The sequence below is a fragment of the Camelus ferus genome, chromosome 1 (genome assembly GCF_009834535.1).
Source record: "Camelus ferus isolate YT-003-E chromosome 1, BCGSAC_Cfer_1.0, whole genome shotgun sequence".
NCBI classification, from domain to species: domain Eukaryota; kingdom Metazoa; phylum Chordata; class Mammalia; order Artiodactyla; family Camelidae; genus Camelus; species Camelus ferus.
In genome coordinates this window covers 22,918,587-22,941,988 of record NC_045696.1, presented here as the reverse complement: position 1 = coordinate 22,941,988, position 23,402 = coordinate 22,918,587, and the positions used below count along the sequence as shown (strand labels likewise).

At 35.8% G+C, this 23,402-nt stretch overlaps 1 protein-coding gene across 14 annotated transcripts in view; it reads left to right on the top strand.

The window, feature by feature from the left end:
• The window catches only part of LOC116662781, a 551,908-nt gene that overhangs the window by 514,346 nt on the left and 14,160 nt on the right, over window positions 1-23,402 (top strand). For 6 of the 14 annotated variants that reach the window (XR_004318864.1, XR_004318873.1, XR_004318869.1 and 3 more), the window contains one exon: window positions 1,744-9,750. The exons of 3 other annotated variants lie outside the window; for them this stretch is intronic. The gene's annotated coding sequence lies outside the window, so the exon portion shown is untranslated. Of the gene's footprint in view, window positions 1-1,743; window positions 9,751-23,402 lie in introns of those variants that run through there. 5 more of the 14 variants (XR_004318878.1, XR_004318865.1, XR_004318889.1 and 2 more) reach the window with 4 other exon arrangements.

Here is a 23,402-nt window from a genome sequence, read left to right as displayed (position 1 = left end):
GTGTTCGTTTTATAAAATTAGACATTTCAGACAAATAGAAAAGCAAAAAAAGTATGAATCTCATCACTCAGAAAATAACTCTTGTTATCATCCAGTATCTAATCATGCTTCTCTCTCTCCCTCTTCTTTGTCTCTCTCTCTCATCTCACACACACACTGAATATCTTCATGAATATTTGCAATTTGATTTTTAATGGTTAAATACCAAATGAACACTTTCCCACATATTATGTTAACATATGTTATTGTTTGAGTGTAATACAATTTATTTAACCAGTCCATTCATAGGTGTAAATTGAGTTTATTTCCATCCTTTTTTCCTAATATAAATAGTATTCTGAGATAAATACATACTTATAAATTGTATGTAATTATTCCCTTGGTATAGTAATTGGGACAGATGATAGTGGCCTGAATGAAGGTGGTGGCAGTGGAAGTGGAGTGACAAGGAGGGAACAGAGAAGTGTTTTGAAGATGGAATTGACAGAGCCAAGTGATTGACTGTATGTGGGATGATATCTGGAAAATTTTAACCAGGGTTATTACTTCCCCAGATTATGCTTGTTCCTTTACTTCTCTGTTCTCATCTTTTCAGTGACATGTGTTGCCTTAATGGAAGGGCAGACACAATCAAGAAAAAAGTCAACAGAAGATCTAAAGTGCTTAGTAGAATATTTAAAAAAAAAAAAAAACTTACAGCAAGTACAATAAGCTCAAAACAAGCTTCTCTTTTTTGTATATATATATTTTTTAATTGAAGTATAGTCAGTTTACAATGTTGCATCAACTTCTGGTATACAGCATAATGCTTCAGTCATACATGAACATATATAGATTCATTTTCTTCTTTTGTACTGTAAGTTACTTCAAGACGCTGAATACAGTATCCTGTCCTATACAGTATGGACTCGTTGTTTATCTACTTTATATATATTATTACCTGCAAATCTTGAACTCCCAATTTATCCATTCCCCCCGCTTCCCCTGCTGATAACCATAAATTTGTTTTCTATGTCTGTAAGTCTGTTTTTGTTTTGTAAATAGGTTTGTCTTTTTTTTTTTTTTTTAGATTCCACATATAAGTGATATCATATGGTATTTTTCTTTCTCTTTCTGGCTTACGTCACATAGAATGACAGTCTCCAGTTCTATCGATGTTATTGCAAATAGCATTGTTTTATTATTTTTCATGGCTGAGTAGTAGTCTATTGTATAAATATACCACAACTTCTTTATCCAGTCATCTGTCAATTGATTTGAAAGAGCTAGGCTCCTCAGAGGGAAATGGTTTTATTTTTAATTCATATATGACTTGGTTATAAATATTAACATGATGCTAGAGATCTGGATCATAGAACTGATCAAAGTTAGCCATAAAGTAGAGAAGAGTTCAGGATATAAGTAAGAAAGTGGTTGTCCATCACGTAGGACAGCATGAAACTTTCTAGGCTATGTGGGCAGTGAGGAGCCTTGATTGCAAGAGAGAGGGGAGAAAACCAGATATAGACAAGGAACGTCACATATTCTAAGCTCTGACTGCTGCAACTTCTGGGAGAGGGAAGTGGGGAACAGATTCCTGTTAAATGAGTATGAAGACATCAGGACTGGAGGGGTTACGAGCCCTGCCCACCTGGAACCCTGGGGGGTGGCAGTTTTGTAGATGCTTATAGGAATGGCAGCAAGGAGAAGAGTCTGATCCAGCATCCTTCCCCCCTAACTTTCAACCCTTCACCTTCTCCCAAGAAAGTCCTTCAGCAGGGCATGGGAAAGATCTGGAGAAGTTTCCTCGTCTTCAAGAGGCATCAAGGAGACAGCTAAATACAGATGGAGAATGCTGTGGAGTTCCTGAAACCCACAACAACTGTGAGGACCAAGGAAAGTGGTTTAATCAGCAAGCTGGGCTTGCTGAGAGCAGCGTTACACAGCCTCACGGCCGAGGGAAGAATTTCATGAATTTTCCAAAGGTAAAAGACCAACACCCAAAGAGACATTTCAGCATTGGTTAGTGAGGACCAGAAAAAACAGTGGGTAACCTTAGACAGGAGAAAGTAGAAATCAGAGATGAGAAATGCCACCTTTGTTATATACTAAGTGCTCATATATTCTGGGATATTCTAGTCCCTTTTAAAATGGCAGATTCAAAAGTGATAACCATATTTCTAGCCTTTCTTTTCCTTTACCTTTCTAGGGGGTGAATTAAGAACCTTTGGAAATTGGAAACCTTTTCATGTAGTTTACTCAAGGGTTAGCATAGGGTGTAGTCTTTTTCAAGTTTCTTTCAAGACTTTGCTTTTTGTTATTTTGTCTTGGTCCTTGTCAGACAGGCCCGTTTATTAATTCACTCAATCAGCAATCACATTGAGTACCTTCCATATGGCAAGCAGATTATTCTAATCTAGAAACTTAGTTTTATAGTGTAAATTTAGTTTCAGCTGCAGTTTATTTTATTGTATTTGTTTAATGTTAATTGAACATATCGATACCTTTATACAGGATGGAGTACATGCTTCACAAAATTCTTACTGACGGACACTAAGGTTACAATTAGAAAGAAACAAAAGTGCGTACAAACACAACTACTCACAACAGCATGGGAAATACTGATGATGCTAAAGAAAATCTCCAATGGAATAGTTGAGAATGTGCTGTATAAAGTCATGGTACATCTCTTCAAAAATCATTGACTGAAAAAATGTCATGAGAAAAGCAGCATTATTTCTTTGTTAGTGCTTCCAATATCTCTCCTGGCAATTCAGGTGGAACAGAGAATCCAGTGAAATCTGGTGCTTTGCATCATTATCAAGCTCATATCTGCCAGCTGATCATGTGTGATACAGCAAAAATGTAAAAGCATTTGAATCAATAGCTCTTTCAGATGCTCTTCTGATAAAACTGCTTCATTTTCTTTTCTAACTAATTAATTCATGTAAGTGGAGAGATTAACAGAAAAACTTATTCATATTATGAGTAACAGGATCCAAACAGTTTATTGAACTGTATTGTTGGCATCTTTGCAACCAGTAAGACTCTTTAATAATCAGATCTCAGAAACATCCGTCTTAGAAAGGAGTATACATTCTGGCTTCCACTTACTTGAGAAGGAATTAACCTAGGGTCAGGAGCAGAGGTTAGGTTACTTCTACCTGGAAATTAATCAGAAAATTCATTTTGCCCTTTGATGTTGCTTTTCTGCCCACCCACCCCACGCCTACCTTCACCTTTTATCTTCGTAAGATCCTAAAGCTCCCTTTCACGCACTATGGTAGTTGAAAGGAATTTAAAGTTGTGGATTTCTATATTTATGTAATTATATACTGAAAATATAATAGGGTAGGGGAAAATGTTTTTAGGAGATGTGACACCTTAAAGAAAATTCACCGACATCAAAAGTGACTCTAATATATTGGCAAATTTCAGGCTACATTTCTAGTCATATTTCTGCTAGAAGAAACCTACTTTCCATTTTGTGTTTTCTCATTTGCATGACTGCAAAGCTATTCATGCATATGAAAAGGATATTATTCATCTCCATACTCCTTCCTCTCCATATTCCAAACCCAATGTGTTGATGAGTTATGCATAAGGAAACACTGCTGTATCTATATATTTATGCATATATACCTATGTGATTCAAATTCGGTATCACAACGGGATAGCAAGCCCAAGTGATAACATTATGTACTAGATGTGTCATATTACATCATTAATAGCACATCAAAATTGTCAAATATGTTGGAATCCAGTAATTGCAAGTGACAAGCTTTAGCGTGATTTGTCTCCATTGGGAAGGATTGAAAAAGTGAGAGAAAGGAGTATACTTCTGAATTTCCCCTCTAAGTGCATATGGTAGGTTCTTATTACTTCTGCAAATATTTTTAGTGAGATGCTGTTTTCACAGTATTCATGGTAACTAGCTAGTGCAGTTTTCATGTGCTTGCACCTTATCATCTCCCAAGTTCAGAAACCCAGTGCTGTTCCAGAAAGAACTACAAAGTTGAACTGGCAGGAAGAAAAATGACCAAACTGGCAGGGCTTATCTCCCTCTAATGTGTGATTCTTCTTAACTCAATATTCCAGGAAATTATTCACTTGAAAGTTTAGATGGAGTTCACAAAGAAAAATGATTTCTCTTCTACTCTCCGGTTCTACTCCTACTCCTCCTCCTCAGAAAAGCTAATAGTATTGCTTCATTCCCAAAAGTTTTCTCTTAAAAATGTCTCAGCATTTGGCAATAAGAGGAAAATAGGATGACAGTGAATTTCATGGGCACAGAACTCATTCATTGCAATGATGAGGTATTCAAGAATCCCCACCCTTTGTGTCCTGCTTTATCTGTATTTGGGGATGGCATGGATGAGGAGAAAAAGGAAGCTTATGTGTTTTCTTTAAAATTAATTCCCAGCTTTATGAGTGAATTATTGTAAGCCCCGAGGACATTATAACTGCGTTCTCCTTTTCAGTAATTGTGGCAGATATTAAAGTGCACAGACAAAGGTAGTCATGTGTAGAATAACCTGTTTTTTTAGACAGACCCACTTGTCCGAGATCAAACGGCTGCAGCATGTTTAGGGTTACAGTCTCCTCCCTTCCTCCTCATTCTCAACCGCAGTGGAGCTTTTTCCAGCGTTGCCATGGTAACACTATATCTGGCTGCTAGCTCTGTCGTAAGTTATTGAACTGAGACTGGCTTTTGGTTTAGCAGATAATTAGGTTCTGTCTCACAGGTTCATTTTCCTGTGACTGGGACGTGAATATGACCTACAGCTGGCCTCAATTTCAGTGTCACAGGCAAAACTTTAACCCTTCCCAAGCTCCCAAGGCTCTGAAGCCTTGCTTGTGAAGGGGAGGAAGTCCGGTGCAGCCCACCCACACCTAGGAGAGGATCACCAAGTCCCCATTTTATTTTTTATCTTCATCATAACACTAAGGAAAATATGATCAAGATTGTACACTTAGAGCATTTTAAAAATTAAAAATATATCAGCAATATAGTACATGTACTATGTGCATTTTATATATAACATGTAATGTACAAAGCATTCCCTAGTCATTATCTTTCCCCTACTTCTTAAATGACTTTTTAAGTCACGTCAAAGTACCTTGTGCTGCAGTTTGGAGTCCACAATACATAGGTTTCAAAAACCCCATTCTCAGGAATATTAGCTTATTCTTAGCTTATTCTCAGCTTCCAGAACTGCCTGTTGGTTGATTCATGCCCCTCCTTCTCCTGTTTATAAACCCTAGATTTTTGCTGACATTGAAAGGTGCCTTTGGAGTCACAGACAGGTCCGTGCTACGGGGAACAACGCCACCACTCTGCTAATATGCCCGAATGTTCACTCAGGGCTTGAATCTTGCTGGTTTGGAAAGCAAGCAAGATATGTCCTTTGTTTTGGACAAAGAAATAAGCATAACTTTTAGAACAGATACTGAATTCACAATACTCACGGCAACATGGGGACCTGCGTGTTTAATAGGAGAGAGTGTGTCTTTCTATGTCAAACAATAGGAGAGACCCTCAAGGAAATCTGTCTGAAAAATTTAGTGCATTATCCTCAAAATGCAAGAAAGGAAGAAGAGAGAGTTGAGACCACCATGATTAAAACATGAATTAAAGAAATTCTATTGCTTAATTGGCTGGAGAATCACACAACTATGTCAGTAGAGATAGGAAAGACTTGGAAGACTCAACAGCTGGATATTCGAACCAGGATACATCTGTGTGTGTATGTGTGTGTGTACCACATAGACTATATTCTGTTTTAATCCATTCCTTCCATTTTCAGACTCCCAATGAGAAGGGCATTCTGAATGGTAGCAGCCTCAGATGTCCTGAGGAAGAGCAGCTTTGGGTCCAAAAGGGTCCCATGAACGCAGAGAACTTAGCGTAGGGGGTTGAGGTCAGAGGAATTTGTATGAAGTAGTAGAGACAGAGCTGATATGTGAGAAACTCAGTTGTTGGCAGTTATTTTCCACTAAACTGAGTTTCTTTTAACTTTTAATGTCAGTACATAGCACTTCTTTTCTTACTAATAAACAATAAATGTTTGCTGAATGAATGCATGAATTCTTCCTCACTCTCTATTCTATGTAGTAAGAATTAAATGAGCACTCAGTTATAAAAAGGTCTTGGAGTGTCTACAAGCATTTTTCAATCCAAAGTCCTTTAACTGTCTTCTCAGTTTCCCATAACCCTAAGCCCTACACAAGCAGGTCATGTCTTGCCTGTGTTATGGCAACAGCCTTGTCACTGATCTTCTTCCCTCTTATTACCTACTGTAATCTCTATTATACCTGGGAGATGGGGCGTTAATTTAAAATGCTTATCACTTGAAGTCAGCATCCTCCTCACAGCTTCCCAGTGGTTTTCCGTGTAGTATGACTCGCAAACACAATCCTTACTGTGCTTACAAGGCCTGCCTACCTTGCTGACATCATCACTCCCCTCTTTTTACCCTTCTTGTGAACACATGCCCACTGGTGAGCCTTATCCTTTACTGGTCCCTCTGCCAGGAACACATGACTTATTCCTTCACTTTATTCTGGTCTCTACTCAAATGTCACCTTCTTAAAGATGCTTTCCTTAAACATCTTAAAAAGCACATCATTCATTGTCCAACACTTCTCTTGCTTTAAGTTTTCTTCATAGTGCTTATCAGTTCTTGATAGGCTATTAGACAACAAGCAAATATGAATATACCTTTCCCACTAAAATACAAGTTCCTTATGGGAAAGAGCTTTGGTTATTCATGAGTAGACTCTAGTGCCTAGAACCTAGTAGGCTGGACTATAGTAGCCTTCAATAAATATTTGTTGAATAAGTAGGTGAATGAATGAAGACATCCAAGTAGAGGGTCTGGATATCCCAACCTATATATATATTGAGGTTGAGTATCTCAATATACACACACACACACACACACACACACACACACACACACACATATTGGAATATATATACATTTTGTGACCAAGAATGAGTGGTCCCAACATAATGAATGAAATACCCTGCATGATGAAATTGTATGAGTCATGAAATAAAATTTAGGGACATAGCTTATTTCTTTAACTTGCTTCACTAGATTGAGGTAAAACAAGGAAATGAAGCTTATTTCTACCTCATCCTTGCATGGATTAAATTCAAAATAAAGCATCATCCATATACCAAACACATTTCAACCTTAGTCACTCATGGAAGAGTCTTTCTGTAAAGGACCAGATAGTAAATAGCTTTGCTTCTGGGGTCATACAGGCTGTGTCACAACTTCTGTGAACGTCTGTCGAGATGTGAAAGCAGCCACGGGCAACACAGAAACTGGGCTTGGCTGTGCTCCAGTAACACGTTACTTATTAAAACAGGGACTCAGCCACGTTCAGCACACAGACCATAGTGTGCTGACCTCTGTTGTAGTGTCTTTTCCCAGTTCCTCCTCCCACCAAGATATTGAGAGAATGCCCAAAGGACCATGGCTCTCTCACCTGGTTCTTTCAAGAAATGAAACAAATTGGGGAACGGCTGGTGGGTGGAACACTACTGAGGGTTTTTTTTTTCCTTTTTCTCCTTCTTTGTTTAATTATTAGTCATTTCCTAACTTTAAACTGCCACCTCAGTAGCAATAACAATGGTGTATTGGTAAATGTCTAACAACTGACTCTCCGGGGAAGAAAAAAAAAGATGTTTACGAATTTCTGTAGTGTAAATTCTCCCATCATGGCCATTTTAAACTACCACTACGATGTCACTTAACCTTGATGTTGGGGAAAGATGCACTTAATAGTCTCATGAATCAGTGTGAGCTGGCTCCACCCCACAGCAGGATACATATTTAAAAGCTTCAGTAACTTTGCTCACTGTCACTGCAAAGTCTGTAGGATGGTGGTGGTCTTGATGGGAGCAACTGGTTGGATGATCTCTTGGAATGCCAATAAATGATGAAAAAGTATGCAGATAAAATGTTGTATGTAAAGCCCTTAGCTCTGTGTTTGGTTAAAATACATACTCAGTAAATGGTGGCTATTATCCTCTTACTTTAAGTTATTATCAGCTTTAAGATTAAATGCTTAGCTACTGGCTCAATCCCATTTTAATGCCTTTGTGTTAATAAGGCCTCTTAACATGGACGCAACAAAGGTAAAGGAATTTTGTGTAGCTATTCATGCTTCTGCCCAGCTCAAGGTTAAGATAGCAACAAAATACTCCAACCAGAATAAAAGAAGTCTCCACTTGACTTCAGCTCTTCATAACACTTCACAAGGGTCAAGCTGTGTTATTTTCCTTCAGTGTTAAATAGAAAGCATCTTAGGAGCAGAGTTCAATTATTGATTGAATAGTGAGTTCAATTTGACTGTAATTCTGACAAATACACTTCAATGAGTTCAAGACCAGGGATGGACCAACAAAAGGGTAAAGGTTTCACTCATGTTTGAGGCAAATGCTCAGACTGAATTAGTGACACGGATGTCTTACGTTGTTTGGCTACTAAAAATACAGTTCAGCACCAGTAAAACAATACTAGTAGAATAACAGGGAGAATATTGACAGTGGTTTGAGTGACCAGACACCAAAACAGACATCAATCTGAAAGAAATTAGTAAAATAATAATAATAATAATAATAATAATAATAATAATAATAATAATAATAATAATAATAAATAGAGACCCTGAAAGAGATTAATAAACAGCTTAGGTTTAATCAATCAATATTCAGAAGAAAAGGCTAATAAATGCTGTTTTAAATACTATAAGAGTGTTTTTTTTTAACTATTTACCCTCTAGTGTCTTCTGCTCATTTTCTTTATAAAGATTTCCCTACTTTTATAAAAGATGTGATTTAGTGTTTGATCAGTGAAATAAGGTAAGAAAGAGAAGCTAATCTTAGTCTTTTCTTCTAGGCTTCTGTTAGCACATAATTTAAATATATTGGTTTTGTGGTGGTTATGCTGGTCTGCTTCTGGACAACCCTTTGTTCTAGAAGCCTTCTTTTTAAACCATGGAATACCTCAGACCAAAACCTGGTCAGAAGTCCCTTCAGTTCCCAAACAGTACTAAATGACTTGAGTTTTCTGTTTCAATAAACTTCTGTATGTATCTTTTGCTACATTTTCTTTTGGTTTTCTGCTCATATTAATAATATTAATGAAAATATATTTTAGGTAATCAGCTTTCTTTTAAACATTGTATGTTATGGAAAATTTTGAAGACACACAAATTTGAGAGAATAGGTAAAGACCTTCTAAATGCCTATCACCCATAGAGGTTAAATTATTCAACTGCTTATTAGAGGGGAGGGGGAAAATTGACATCTTTTTTCCCAGTAACATTGAGATATATTTGACGTATAACATTGTGTAATATATTGTGAAATGATTTTCACAAGAAGGTTAGTTAACACATCCATCCCCTCACATAATTGTATAGTTTGCCTCTTTTCTTTTCTTTTCTTTTCTTTTTTTTTTTTTAGTAGGGAGAACATTTAAGATCTACTCTCTTAGCAAATCTCAGGTGTGCAATATAGTATTCTCAACTACAGTCACCATGATGTATGTTAGAACCTCAGAACTTTTTCATTTTGTAACTGGCAATTTGTACCCTTTGATCATCACTCATTTCTCCCACTCCCCAGCTTCTGGCAGCTGTCAGCCTACAATTTGTTTCTATGAGTTTGTGTTTTTTAGATCCCACATATAAGTGAGATCATGTATGATTTGTCTTTATCTGGCTTATTTCATTTGGCATAATGCCTTCAAGATTAACCCATGTTGTCACAAATGACAAGATTCACTTATTTTTTATGGCTGAACAATATTCCACTTTATTATATATATGCTTTATATGTATATATTGTATATATATGTGGTGTGTATATATATATATATATATATACACACACACACACACATCACATTCTTTTATCCATTCATTCACTGATGGATACTTAAGTGGTTTCCGTGTTTTGGCTATATGTAAACAATGCTGCAATGAACATGGGGGTGCACTATCTCTTGAGATAGTGATTTCCCTTTCTTCAGATACATACTCAATTATTCAACTTTTATCAATGTATGGCCGATCTGGTTTCATCTATACCCACCATTGAGTCATTTCTAACTTCCTGGATTACTCTGAAGCAAGCTCATGCATCATATAATATGCTTACATCTACAAATATTTCACTACATATCTGTAAAAGTAGAGCACTGTTTTGTTAAAGCACAATGGGACTATTTCCCTACAAGTATTTACAGTAGTTCCCTAATATCATCAAATATCCCATAAGTGTACAAATTTTCCTGGTGTCTCATGGTTCTTGAAAAGTTAATTTGTTTGAATGGGGGTGCAAACACGGGTCACACATAACATTTGGTTGACATACGTCTAAAGCCCCTTTCAATATGTAGGTTCCTCTTCTTTTAGTTCTTTGCAGCTTATTTGTTGATGAAACAGAGTCAGTTGCCCTTTAATGTCTTTCTCCTGCTGGATTTTGCTGATTGCATCCCTGAAGTATCATTAGTCTTGTTCTTCTCTACTTGTATGTCCTGTAAACTGAGACCTTCACATTCAGGTTCTCTTCCTTTTTTTGTTTTAGCAAGATTCATTCATGAATGGTACTGTATACATCCCAGCAGGAATCACACAGAAAGCTTGTCTTTATCTTGGCTAAGTGGGAGGAGGTTTTTGATTTTTATAATGATATAATTATGGTTGCATCATCCAGGAATCAAATATTTCAGACTCACGTGTTAGAACTCAACACATGATTTAGAATTTAATGTTATATTGTTATTTCATGATATTTCAAAAAGAGCACCTTAATCTTCAGGGATTCCACCAAGGGAGCCAGTTTGCACCATTATCCTCGTAAATATCTAACTATGGATTATTCCACTCATAAGTCTGAAATTAGATTAAATTATGGAGAAATTCCAAAGGAAGTAGCCTTGAACAAACACAAGGTACATATGGAGACCTTCTTCAATCGAAAATAATCCAAAATAATCCTGATTCATTCTCAGAAAAGAGCGAGGAATTGCATTAGACCCAGACTTTTGTAGTGACCCTTAACTTTATAAAAACTTAGAGAGGACCAATATGGACTTATTTACAGGGGCAATTCAAAGCATCAGCGTTGTCTTGTGGTGAGTTGTATGAACCATTCCATCCAAAAAGATGATGTGACTTTGTCACTCCCCTGGGATGCAGAGTTGAGATAAAAATGTAAAGACATGATATGAAATGTCAAATGTCTCTTAAAAATAGAAGTCTGTGTATTCTTGGGAATGGAATAAAAGCATGTGATTGTGTATGAATTTTCAGAAACTTAACGGCTTTTTAAATAGCCATCTCTCTGGTTACCTTTCTGAGTCCTCTTATTAAAAAAACTGGAAAATCAGAGGAGGGTTAATTCATAGCTCATTATTGACTGCACTTTAATCTCATATCATTTGCTGGATGTGAACGGGATATATTTTTTCATTATTTATTTATTGGGGACAAATTATAGCTAGTTTTCCATTTTTGTAGGTGCTTTGAGTTCAAAGTTATGGTATCATACATAAAATACTAAGATTAATCAACAATGCATTGCTAAAATTAGACCCATGTTCTATTTTGAAACTGGGAGAACATCTTACTTAGATTCTGAGAACTATTACCTTAATGAGTACTCTTCAAGTTCTAAGGTTCCCTGAATCTATTTTAATTCCATTTCAACAATGGAGAGGTTTTTCCAGGAAGTTACATAAATCTACAAAATGAAATGTGGAAGTCCATGAACTACTTCTGATACTTCAATCCTTCCTACTGCTTTTGCTCCCAAAGTAAGAATCTCGGCATGTAGCTTTGTTGTATCATCATTATCAATTTTAAAAGAATTTTCTGTTTTAATTAAGCTTCTTAACCTAATATGTAATTTTACAATTATTATTTCATATAAAATCTTAACTTGTCACAGTTAGGAACCTGCAGCAGGCTGAGCCTTTTGAACAAAATTTGAAAATAGGTAAGGATAGCTCGAAGCAACCCCAAACTTACAATGTCTACACAACAGCAGTGATGAGATATTGTGGGCAGAGTTGGACCAGGGATTATTACACTTCTCATGTGGTGGGATTTGTATTATTTTATTTCATGTTTCATAACATATGAGATCCATGAAATTAACTCCCTTAAGTAAGGTGCTTTTGTGTTGCTTGTTCTGACAGTGCTGTGCACTAATTAGAATATGAACAGAAAAGTGCTAAATGTAATGTTCCTTATACCAAGGAACAGGTTAGTTTTTATTTGTTTAATAAAACCCATACTCTGGGTGTTTTACTCAGGAACCTAAAATTCGGTTGAGTATAAAAAATCGCAATTACTCAGGAAGCCTCAGAAGCTATATTTCATGAGCTGTTGATGTGACATTTATTGGTATATTATAATGTGAAAAGAAGTTTCATGAAATACAAGTAAATATACTTGGCATTAAATTAAATTGTTGTTAAGTGTGTAGTTTATGTTCTTGTGTGACAATTTTAGATTTTGTTTATATCCACTTATGATGCATTTGAAAAAGCTTTTCTGGAGTCTGATTGATTTGTAACCAAATACCAATTTTTATAGTACATCATTACAATTCTGTATTAGTGATAGCACAGTTTGTCAGAGAAGATATGCTTTCTATTGACATTGGAATGTAAGTATTTCTTAATTTACCCTGATAATGACAAAAACTTATATGGGAAAATTTGAGCCAGCGCTATATAATTTTTTTTAATTGAAGTATAGTCAGTTTACAATGTTGCATCAATTTCTGGTGTATAAGATAATGTTTCAGTCATACATACACATACATGTATTTGTTTTCATATTTTTTTTCATTGTAGGTTACTGCAAGATACTGAATATAGCTCCCTGTGCTACACTGTAGAAACTTGTTTATTTTATATATAGTAGTTAGTATCAGCAAATATCAGACTCCCAATTTATCTCTTCCCACCATCTCTCCCCCTGGTCACCAAAAGTTTGTCTTCTATGTCTGTGAGTCTGCTTCTGTTTTGTAAATAAGTTCATTTTTGTCTTTTTGCTTGAGATTCCACATATAAGTGATATCATATGGTATTTTTCTTTCTCTTTCTGGCTTCCTTCACTTAGAATGATGATCTACAGGTCCATCCATGTTGCTGAAAATGGCATTATTTTATTCTTTTTTATGACTGAGTAGTATTCCATTGTATAAATATAGCACAGCATCTTTATCCAGTCATCTGTCGATGGACATTTAGGTTGTTTCCATGTCTAGGCTATTATAAATAGCAGCACTGTATAAATTTAAGTGTGATTTCTTAGAACACTCCCTTTTTTCCTGATATTTTTAAACAAAACAAAATTAATAGATTTTGTAAGAGTCAAATTGAAGAACTTGACCTATTAAATATATAAGCTTGGTTTTATTAGTTGTCATTTTGAAGAAATACAGACCATAAAATAGCAGAATCTTCAAGCCTGAAGATATCTTAAAAATCACCCACCCACTGTTCTGAGGCCAGAATCCCTTAACAACATATTTGGATTATAAGCACTCTGCACTAGTAGTTAACATATTCAAAGGTAGAGAGGTTACTACTTTCATAAGCAGCTAATGATGTCTTTGGGTAGGTCTAATTTTCAGAAAGTTCTTTCCTACATTGAATCAATTTTTTTTTCCTCTAACAATACCAAATATGTGGACATGATAATACTTTGAATGTTTAGGGTCATTTTTTTCATGCCCTTCTTTCCCACATATTTTTAATATGCTATGATACATTTTCAGGGATCTCTAAAATTATTGTATTATTATTATTATATGCCTACACAGAGTTAAGGATATAGTCTTCCATATTATCAAGTCTGCCCAAGATTTTATAGCCTAACTACAAGGAATTAGGGTCCAACTACAAAGTTAAAAGGGAAGAGTCCACAGAAGACCACTCTTACTTCTGAAAGTTGAGTTTCTCGGATCCACTTCCAGGTTTGTTAATTCACCAGGGCAGCTCACAAAACTAACTGAAACCTACTGTACTTACAGTTTCAGATTTATAGGGACATGATACTGAAAATCAGCCAAAAGAAGAGACACAGTGCAGAGCCTGGGAGGGTTCCAAGTGGAAGCTTCTATTGTCCTCAGTATGTGAATTCCCCTTCTAAGTACTGATGTGTGACAATACACATGGTGTATTGCCAACAGAAGAAGCTCACGTGAGCTTCAGCGTAGTTTTTATTGGTGCTTTATTCCATAGGCATGATCCGTTGTTCAAAGGGCCCACCATGAATAATAGACTCTCTTATCACTTGGGAGATTCCAAGGGTTCATAAGTTACCTCCTAGGAGCCAAGTGCAAAGGCTGGACCTCTCTTTGGGTAAGGCCAAGTTCCTTACCATGTTGTATGATATACTGTTTTCTTGGAGAAAAATCTTCAATTCCTTAATATTATATAAAATACAGTTTTAGGAGCTCAACTTATCTCAGTTGCATTTCTCTAGAAAATCCCTAATATGTTAATTTCTTTGGGGTCCTGGAAACTTTGAGTAACCTTGGTAACAAAATATATACCTCATATCACTTGTCTACAAAAGCCATCTCTATGTTGAAGTGTTTGATCCCTACTGTAAAGTGGGAAATAATACTTTGGACTTGGAAGGTGGGCAGACAAAGAGAATTCTGATATCCAATAGCCATTAGATCTTGTAAAAGTTTCATATTCTTTCTGAGCTCCCACTCTCTCATCAGATACAGAGTTAATAATAACAGTCATATATCACCGGGACTAAAGAAGATCACATGTAAAATCTTTAATGTATCATAGGAGCTTAATAACTATTCTCTTCTGGAAAAGATACTGCTTGGTGTGACTTTGTGTTTGAGAGGTATCTGATACAATGTTTGCCTACCAAGTGTTCTATACCAGATGTATGCATACATTATTAAAACAAAACAGAATTCATTCACTTCATCAAATATTTATCTAAGTCCAACTGAGAAGTGTAAAGCTGTATGCTAGTGACTGAGAGAGAAAAAGGCTAGTTTCTGTCTTCCTGGAGAGAGAACGTTTTCATACATATATTTGACATAAGTAGACCGGAATAGGCGTAGAATTAAGCAGCCTATCTGGTGCATAATGGAAGTGCAAGGGAGAAGGAAATTTGGGGTTACTGGAGAATGCTTCTCTAAGAAGCTGATACGTTGTGGAAGACCCAGGATTTTAGGAGGGCTCTGACAGCACTTTCAAGAATAGTGAATACCATTTTTCAGAATTTCTGAATGAATTTACTGGGTAGAAAAGTGAATTTTGCAGCAAGATGGAAATAAATTTATCATGAATATAGAAACAAAATATGAATAAAATGATCTTATATCAGAAATGAGCTCTCTAAAATAAGTGGCAAAGTTAAAAAAAAACTGAGATGAAAGCTTAAACTTTATATTTAAAATATCTTGTTTATCTTATTGTAATGTAAAGAGATTGCTTGTGTGCTTTGTCCTTTAAAAACTCAGGACACTTTGCCCAATTTCTGAAATGTAATAAGGCAAGCAGTTCATTTGAGAACTGTGAGTTAACCATCATCAAACAGTTCATTCAGCAAATATTCCCTGGATGTATTCTGTGTGCCAGGCACTGTTCCAGGCTCCGTGGGAAACTGACAGTAAACAAGTAAGTAAATACGCAAAATGTCAGAGGGTGTTAGTACCATTACAAAAATCAAAGCTGTCTAATGGGTGATAGAGAGTGTTGGAGGAGAGTAGAATTTGTTCTTTCATAGAAATATGTCAGGAAGGACCTCGTGACAGGCATCTTAGCAGAGACAGTTCTGACTGTCGGAGCAAGTCCGAGAGATCTCCGGGGGTGAGGGTTCCAGGCAGACTAAACAGCAAGAGCCAGATTCCCCAAGTCAGAGCATGCATGGGCCTTTCCCAGGAACAGCAAAGACTCCGGGAGACTGAGGGAGGGAGAAAGCAGCGGAGGTTACTACACTGGGCTCTGTAGGCCACTGCAAAGATTCTGGATTTCATTACAAGTGCTGTCTCCATAACCCACGCCTACCTCTTAAACGTTGTCTTCACATCTTGTCTTTTCGTTCCCTACACCTGTGCTGCCCAGTATGGTGTGGCTACTGAGAACTTGGACTGTGGCTAGTTCAAATGGACAGTATGGAAAAAAATTAAAATATCTCACTAATTTTTATATTGTTTAATATGTTGAAATGAACTTATGGATATATTGGGTTAAATAAAGTTTTTTTAAAAAACTCAACCTACTTCTTTTCTTTTAATTAACATCTTTGTTTTGAGAGAGATTTCCGTGCAATTGTAAGAAACAATACAGAGAGATCTTATCCTCCCTTTACCCACTTTTGCCCAATGGTAACATCTTGCATACCTACTATCACCGTATTACTGCCAGGATACTGACAGTGATACATCTTATTCAGGTTTGCCTAGTTTTAACTGTATTCGTGTGTGTGTGTGTGTGTGTGTGTGTGTGTGTGTGTTTGTGTGTGTTTAGTTCTGTGCAATTTTACAACATTTGTAAATACATGTTTCTACCACCACACCAAGACTCAGGACAGTTCCTTCATCATGAAGATCCATCTTGTACCTTTATAACCACATCTACCCCATTCCTGTGCTTCATCCCTTCCTCTGTCCCTAACCTCTAGCAACCACTAGTTTTATGTAATTTTGTCATGTCAAGAATGTTAAGTAAATGGAATCATACAGGACATATCCTTGGGACTTGGCTTTTTCATCTTAGAATAATTCTCTGAAGGTTGATTCAAGTTGTACGTACAGCAATAGTTCATTCCGAGTAACATTCCACACTAAATCCTCACCCACTGGTTATTGGTTCTAGTTTTTGCTATAATGAATAAAGTCCCCATAAACATTTCTGTGCATGTTGTTAACATACATTTTAATTTATCTGGGGTAAGTGCTTGAGTCCATCGGCCATATTGTATTTGCATATTAAGTATTATAAGAAACTGTCAAGACATTTTTCCGGAGTACTGTACCCACCTCTTTTTACTTTTTGTTAACATGGCTACTAGAAAATTATAGTGACATATGTGGCTCACATTTCTATTGGTCTGTTCTAGTGCATCCTGTGTGCCTTCTTTCCATCTGGAGTGTGTTTTCATTATCCCTCACAAATGCACATGAACTTCTATGGCACAATGGCTAAGAGCAGAATCTAAACCCAGATGGCCTGGGCTGCATCTTGGGTCTAGCCTTTACAGACTCTGTGATTTGTTAAGATATTTAGTGCTTTTTTTCCCTCTGTTTATGTGTGAATGGGATGATTGTAGCAATGCTGACCTCATTGGATTGGTGCAAAGATTGAGTGCATTAGCACATGTGAAGTTATTTCCTGATGACACCATTTGACCCCTGGCCAAGAGCAGATTTCAGTCCTCATATAGACTTCCACTGCAGTCAACACGCTCACTAAAATCATAATTATAAGATTATTTCATATCTTTCTCCACTAATATATGGGCAGTGACCTCATCTACCTGATTCAGTGTTATATCCTCAGTGCTACACAGAACTGGCCAAAAGAAGGCAGTTAATATATCATTGTTGAATAAATGAATGAATGAATGAGTGAATGAATGAATGGCCTTCAATGTAAGCATTTACTCACGATTTACTTAAAATAATATTTTAATTTCTTCTTCCTTAATTTCTAAAAGTCAGGTATTATTCATGTTTCTCTGATTCAGAAAACTGGGTCTCTATCTTAAATTATGTGAATAGTTTTTTACATGTGGGTCCCATGTATTGTGGAATAAAAAAATGTTCTGGAGTAGTGATAGAATTCAATGGTGAAAAGTATTAACACTCATATATATAATACTCTTTGATTGGTAGTTTTGGTTCAATTGCTCAGTTTAAGTAATCATTCTTTTGTTGCTCTGGGATTCCCTGAAGGTTGATGGAATTTATGTTACTTAACTGCTTTCCTTGAGTTTATAGGCCTTATGAAGACTGATCCCGCAAAGCATCAGTAGGTGACAGTAAGATTGAACTTTGTGCTTCTGCAGATAACTACCTCAGTATTTCAATTATTTAAGGCCTTAAATAGGTAAGTTCTATGACATTCTAGGGAAGTCAGAGAAAACCATGACTTGACATAGATAATTTTAATTTACCTGCTCTTTGTTTAAAACCCAAACCATGTACCAACTTCCAAGAGCACATGCCTTTTTCATTCACACACACACACACACAGAGTCACACAAACACATTTTTGTCGGTGACCCACCTTTATCTTTTTACCTACTAAGGGAGGTTGCCGTAGTAGAAAGAGCACTGACTTACGGTTATTTTGATCTGAGGTGAGCAAGGCCCTTGCTATAACTCCATGGTCTTAGACCAGTTAACATGTTTCATCCTTCATTTCATTTGCAAAGTAATGGACGTGACAATAAGATCTACCAAGTGGAATTGTAGTGGTAACTAAATACGAGAGTCCATCTATAGATCCCTAACATAAAAAAACAAACTCTCCATATTTGGATGTAGCAGGTCATGTGCTGAGTTCCATGGACATATACATAGACATACATTTTCTCCAGTTTTACCATCCGCCCTCAAGGGCAGCTATCATTAGACCAGTGTTATACCTTAGCATGCTGAGTATCAGAAATGCACTTTAACTTCCCATGGTTTCATGACAAGGCTTTGCCATAAAATTATGACCCTCAACTCTATAATCAGTAGAAGAACAAAATGATCCTCTTTCCATTTAAATAGCTGAGCTCAAATTGGTGCTGAAGTGGGGAGGGTATAGCTCAATGGTAGAGTGTGTGTCTAGCATGTATGAGGTCTTGGGTTCATTCCCCAGTACCTCCATTCAAGATAAATAAATTTTTAAAAAACCTAATTACCTCCCACCCAAACTAAAATAAATAAATGAATAAATAAATAAATAAATTTTAAAAAATCTTTAAAACTTTGTATTAAAGCATATCCAGGTGTAAAAGATCATGATGATACTTATTTCCTGGTTTAATGATTTTTAATACTGAGTGGATTCAAATGATACAAAATAAGATAAAATGTGATAGTATTTATTGAGTATTTACTTTGCGATCAGAACTACATTAAATAATTTACCAGATTATTATTTACTGAGATATAATTGACAAATAATATTGTATAAGTTTAAGGTATACAGCATGTTGATACCATACATTTCTGTATTGCAATATGATTTCCACCATAACATTAGCTAACACCTTCAATGTGTCCCATAACTTGCATTCTTTTTTTTTTTTTTTTTTTTTGTCTTGAGAAACTTAAGATCTAGTCTGTTAGCCTTGAAGTATATAATGTAGTATTGTCACAATAACAACACAGGTAATTACTATTATCATTCCTATTTTACACTTAAGGGCACAGGCTAAGAGAGATTAAATTAGTGGTTCAAGGTCAGAGTGCTAGTAATTATTAAAGCTAGAATATGATTCTGTGTAATATGAGGGTTCAAGCCTTCACCAGTGATGCATGTTGCCTCTTAGTTCAATAATTTAAGTTGGTCATTTGGGTTAATCATGGAGAAGCTGATGTGCCCCGTGTTTTCATTTGCCATATATTTTTCAACATTTTTTATTCATATAGGGTCTGGTAAAATAAAATCAGGTTCTCTCCTATGCCATTACATTTATCGTGTTCCCATGGCCTTTATAAATAAAATAAACAATAATAACAACAAACCTTTGTCCAAAGTGACCTAAAATTCTAGCTCCTACTCCCATTTCCTTAGTGCAGCCCAAAGCCTTTGACGTCATAAATACCTGTATGCCAATAATATTGAATTTTCATCATCAGGTAACTCCAGGGTCACAGATAAGAAAGCATAACATTATATTTTTTTACAGTCACTCCTTTTACCATATTTTAATAGATCTATAGTTACCGTCTAAAATAACAATATTAAATGGATTATTTTCTCTTATTATAATACTCACTCCTTACTTAAAGATGACAGTTTCTTTGAACATCCATTTCCATAATGCACAGGAGTCTATGTTTGGAATTTGTTCACTTTCTCTCTACTGTACATCTGTTCCACACACCTATTGTTATGTGAAAACTGTTGCCTATAGGATCACTTTGCCTCTGTTGCTGTTTTATTATTGCTATTCTCTGTCATTGGAATGCTCCTATTGTGGAGCCAGGAAAACTTTCAACCTGGAGAACATTTGCTTCAAATAGTACAGAGATATTTATTTGTGTTTTTACTTATTTATTTATTTCCCTAAAATATCAACTTTGGTTAATAATTATATACAGGCTTTGTTCTCCTTATCTGGATGTCAACAGTAATTGGAATCCATATCCATATCCTACCTTGCAATCATGCTGCAAAAGGCTAATAAATTCCCGCTGAGTGTGTTACTTGTTAAATTTAGTGCATTACATTCAGAGTAATGAATAAAAGCAGTGGGCCGTTACCGTCTGGCTGGCTGAGGAAGGCTCTCGAACAGCCAGACTCCCCCGAGGCCTTGAGCCGGCTTAAAACGGTGACAGGCGGAATCAAGGGAGTCCCTGAGCGTCACCGTTCGGTTTGTCTCCTTTAATTTCCTCTTCTGTGGAGACTCAGAAGGCTGTGGCGAGGTGAGGTCATCCTGATCATTAATTCGCCACACTTTCATAAAACGCTGCATGCTCGGGTTTCATTGACAAGCAAATAACGGTTTCGATAAATAGTTAGGTATTCGTGTTTGGCAGAGAGATGAGAATATCATTGAACACAAACTTGAGGCTGGGCCTCCATGCAGTTTGCTTTGTGTGTCTACGTATGTCTACTGTGTATTCATTTTGCTGTATTAAAGATGCACATAGATATTTTTAGATGAGTGAATAGTCAATGTCAAGCCCATGGATATATATGTACTTATTTCCATCTCATATTTATTGAACACACATAAGCAGTTACTGAATAATGACTACCATTCTTAAGCCTATGTGTAGCTCTTTCTTAATAAATAAATATATTCTTCATACGAAAAGATTCTTTCTTAAAATATATTATCATAAAACTGAACACGTGCTGTAAATGCACAAATGCAAATGTTAGAGCAACGTGGTCTGTGTTCCCAGGTAACTTTTTTCTTGCTCACTGAGAGCCAATCTTTATTCTCCCAGCAAATAATTGTTATGTGCTCTGTTCTGTGCCAAAGCCAGCTGACTCCCTTAGTCCTTTGGGTTATTGCAACTGTAAATATTCACCCAGAAACAGCTAGGTTCCCAAAGAAAGGAATCGAAAACAATTTGTATGAAATGACCGCTTACATTATGCTTGAATGTCTTGGAAATTCTAGCATAGAGTGTCCTCTGCTATCCATGATAGAACATCTGGTTCCAAATAACATGCTGTATCTCATTAGAGAGATAGTAGATCTAATTATACAACATATAGGTGAGATCATTATAGTAACATTATCTCGATGAGGTAAGTAAAGTACATGAAATCTAACACTGTAGCTTGAAAAAACTTTTAAAAGCAAATGTAAGGAATTAATGACCACATAACTGTACATTAAAAGATGCTGAAAACCAGTCATGACTCTGACATGTAATGGAAAATAGAATAATAGAATGATAGGTACTCTGATTAATTCTGCTGGAGATAAAAGTAAACTTCTTGGGCAAATATTATCTTTTAATGCAGAGAAATTCATTTTTAAATAAGATAAAACAAAAAGGCAACAGAAGAGACATAGATTTTGTTGTTTTATGTTTATTCTGTTACCTTTTTTGGCACTTCTACTGTGTCAGAGATTCTCAAACTTCAGAGTGTAACAAAATCACAGAGAAAGCTTGTTAAAACGCAGATTGATGGTCCCAGCCTCAAAGCTTCTGGTTCAGTAGGACTGGGTGGGGTCTGACAATTTGCATTTCTGAAATGCCCAAGTGACACTGATACTGCTGGTCCAGATCCTATCTGAGAACCACTGGACCTTGTGAAAATCACTATAGAAGACATTTAACTCACAGTATCTTCTTGATTATTTTTCTGTAAGATGAGATTCCAAGGATCATATATTCTGCTTAATATTTTTCAATCAAGCTATAGATCTTGGAAATTCAGATTCTATTACAAAGTAAGCATCCTTAACTATAATTAAGTCTTCTGCCTGACAAGTACATTGGGCATATTTTTAACAACATATTTTTAAACAACAGAACAAACAATAAAGTAAATACATATTACCTAGCAGGGAAGAGGCCAAAAATGAGAAGTTATCACTCCATGAAGCTAATTTAGCTCCATCCTATCTGTAGATGTTATCTCTTTCCTAAGGTATCTGAGTGTGCAAACTACCAAGTTGATTGATTCTGATGTACAGCATAGGGACTATAGTTAATAATACTGTGTCGTATACTTGAAATTTGTTAACAGTGTAGATCTTAAGCATTCTTATTATACATGTAAAAAAATGGTAAATATATGAGGCGATGTATGTGTTAATTAACCTGATTGTGGTTATAATTTCTCAAAGTGTGTGTGTATCAAATCATCACATTGTACACTTTAAACAATTTTACTTGTCAATTACACCTCAATAAACCTGGAAGAAAAAATAATAAGTAAATAAATAAATTGGTTTATGCTGTCAAATTTTCAATTTAAAGAAGTAGCAATTGACTAAAGATTGTCATCATATATAAAACAGCTAATTAGCTCCTTTCCTTGTAAAGGAATGATAACTATAGCTGGAATGGTTTTGCTAATTTATTACCTAACAGTTTAGAAAGATGCATATAATAAAATACCAGCAAAAGTTTGCATATGAGTTTTGCTTGTGTTTGTTTTTATCTGCATCTTATCTCAAGTCAAGCATTATAATTGTTATGGTAACAATTGATGTTCAAAGGACATTTCTAGAGAGAATATTTTCTTGACTCTATTCGGGTAGCCTTCAAAATTAGATAATCTGGTCCATATTCTGAACTCACATAGCTGAGGCTCATAAAATAAGGGAACATCCATGTGATAGTCTGCCTAAAAATATAGGAAAAGATGGTAGGTTCTTAATATCAGGGCCATGACTTCAAATTTTCGTGTGGAAGAGTTGAAACCAAATTTATGAAATAAAGTTCTTAACTTTGAAAAATTGGGATATAATCTGTTTCTCCATGGTGGTTTTATCTGAGCTATCTGATTAACTCTGAGAAACCCTCTTATTGTCCACTCTTACCCCAAAACACAGCTGTATACTCCATTCATCTGCATGTTAAAAATGATGCAATAGTCATTGAAATGATACAAATGCTTTTCAATCATTTTGATGTAGTTACCCCAGTCCAGAAGGAAGTTCTATTTCTGAATCACTTTTAAGTATCCAGAAAAGCTCTTTCTTATGTTGTG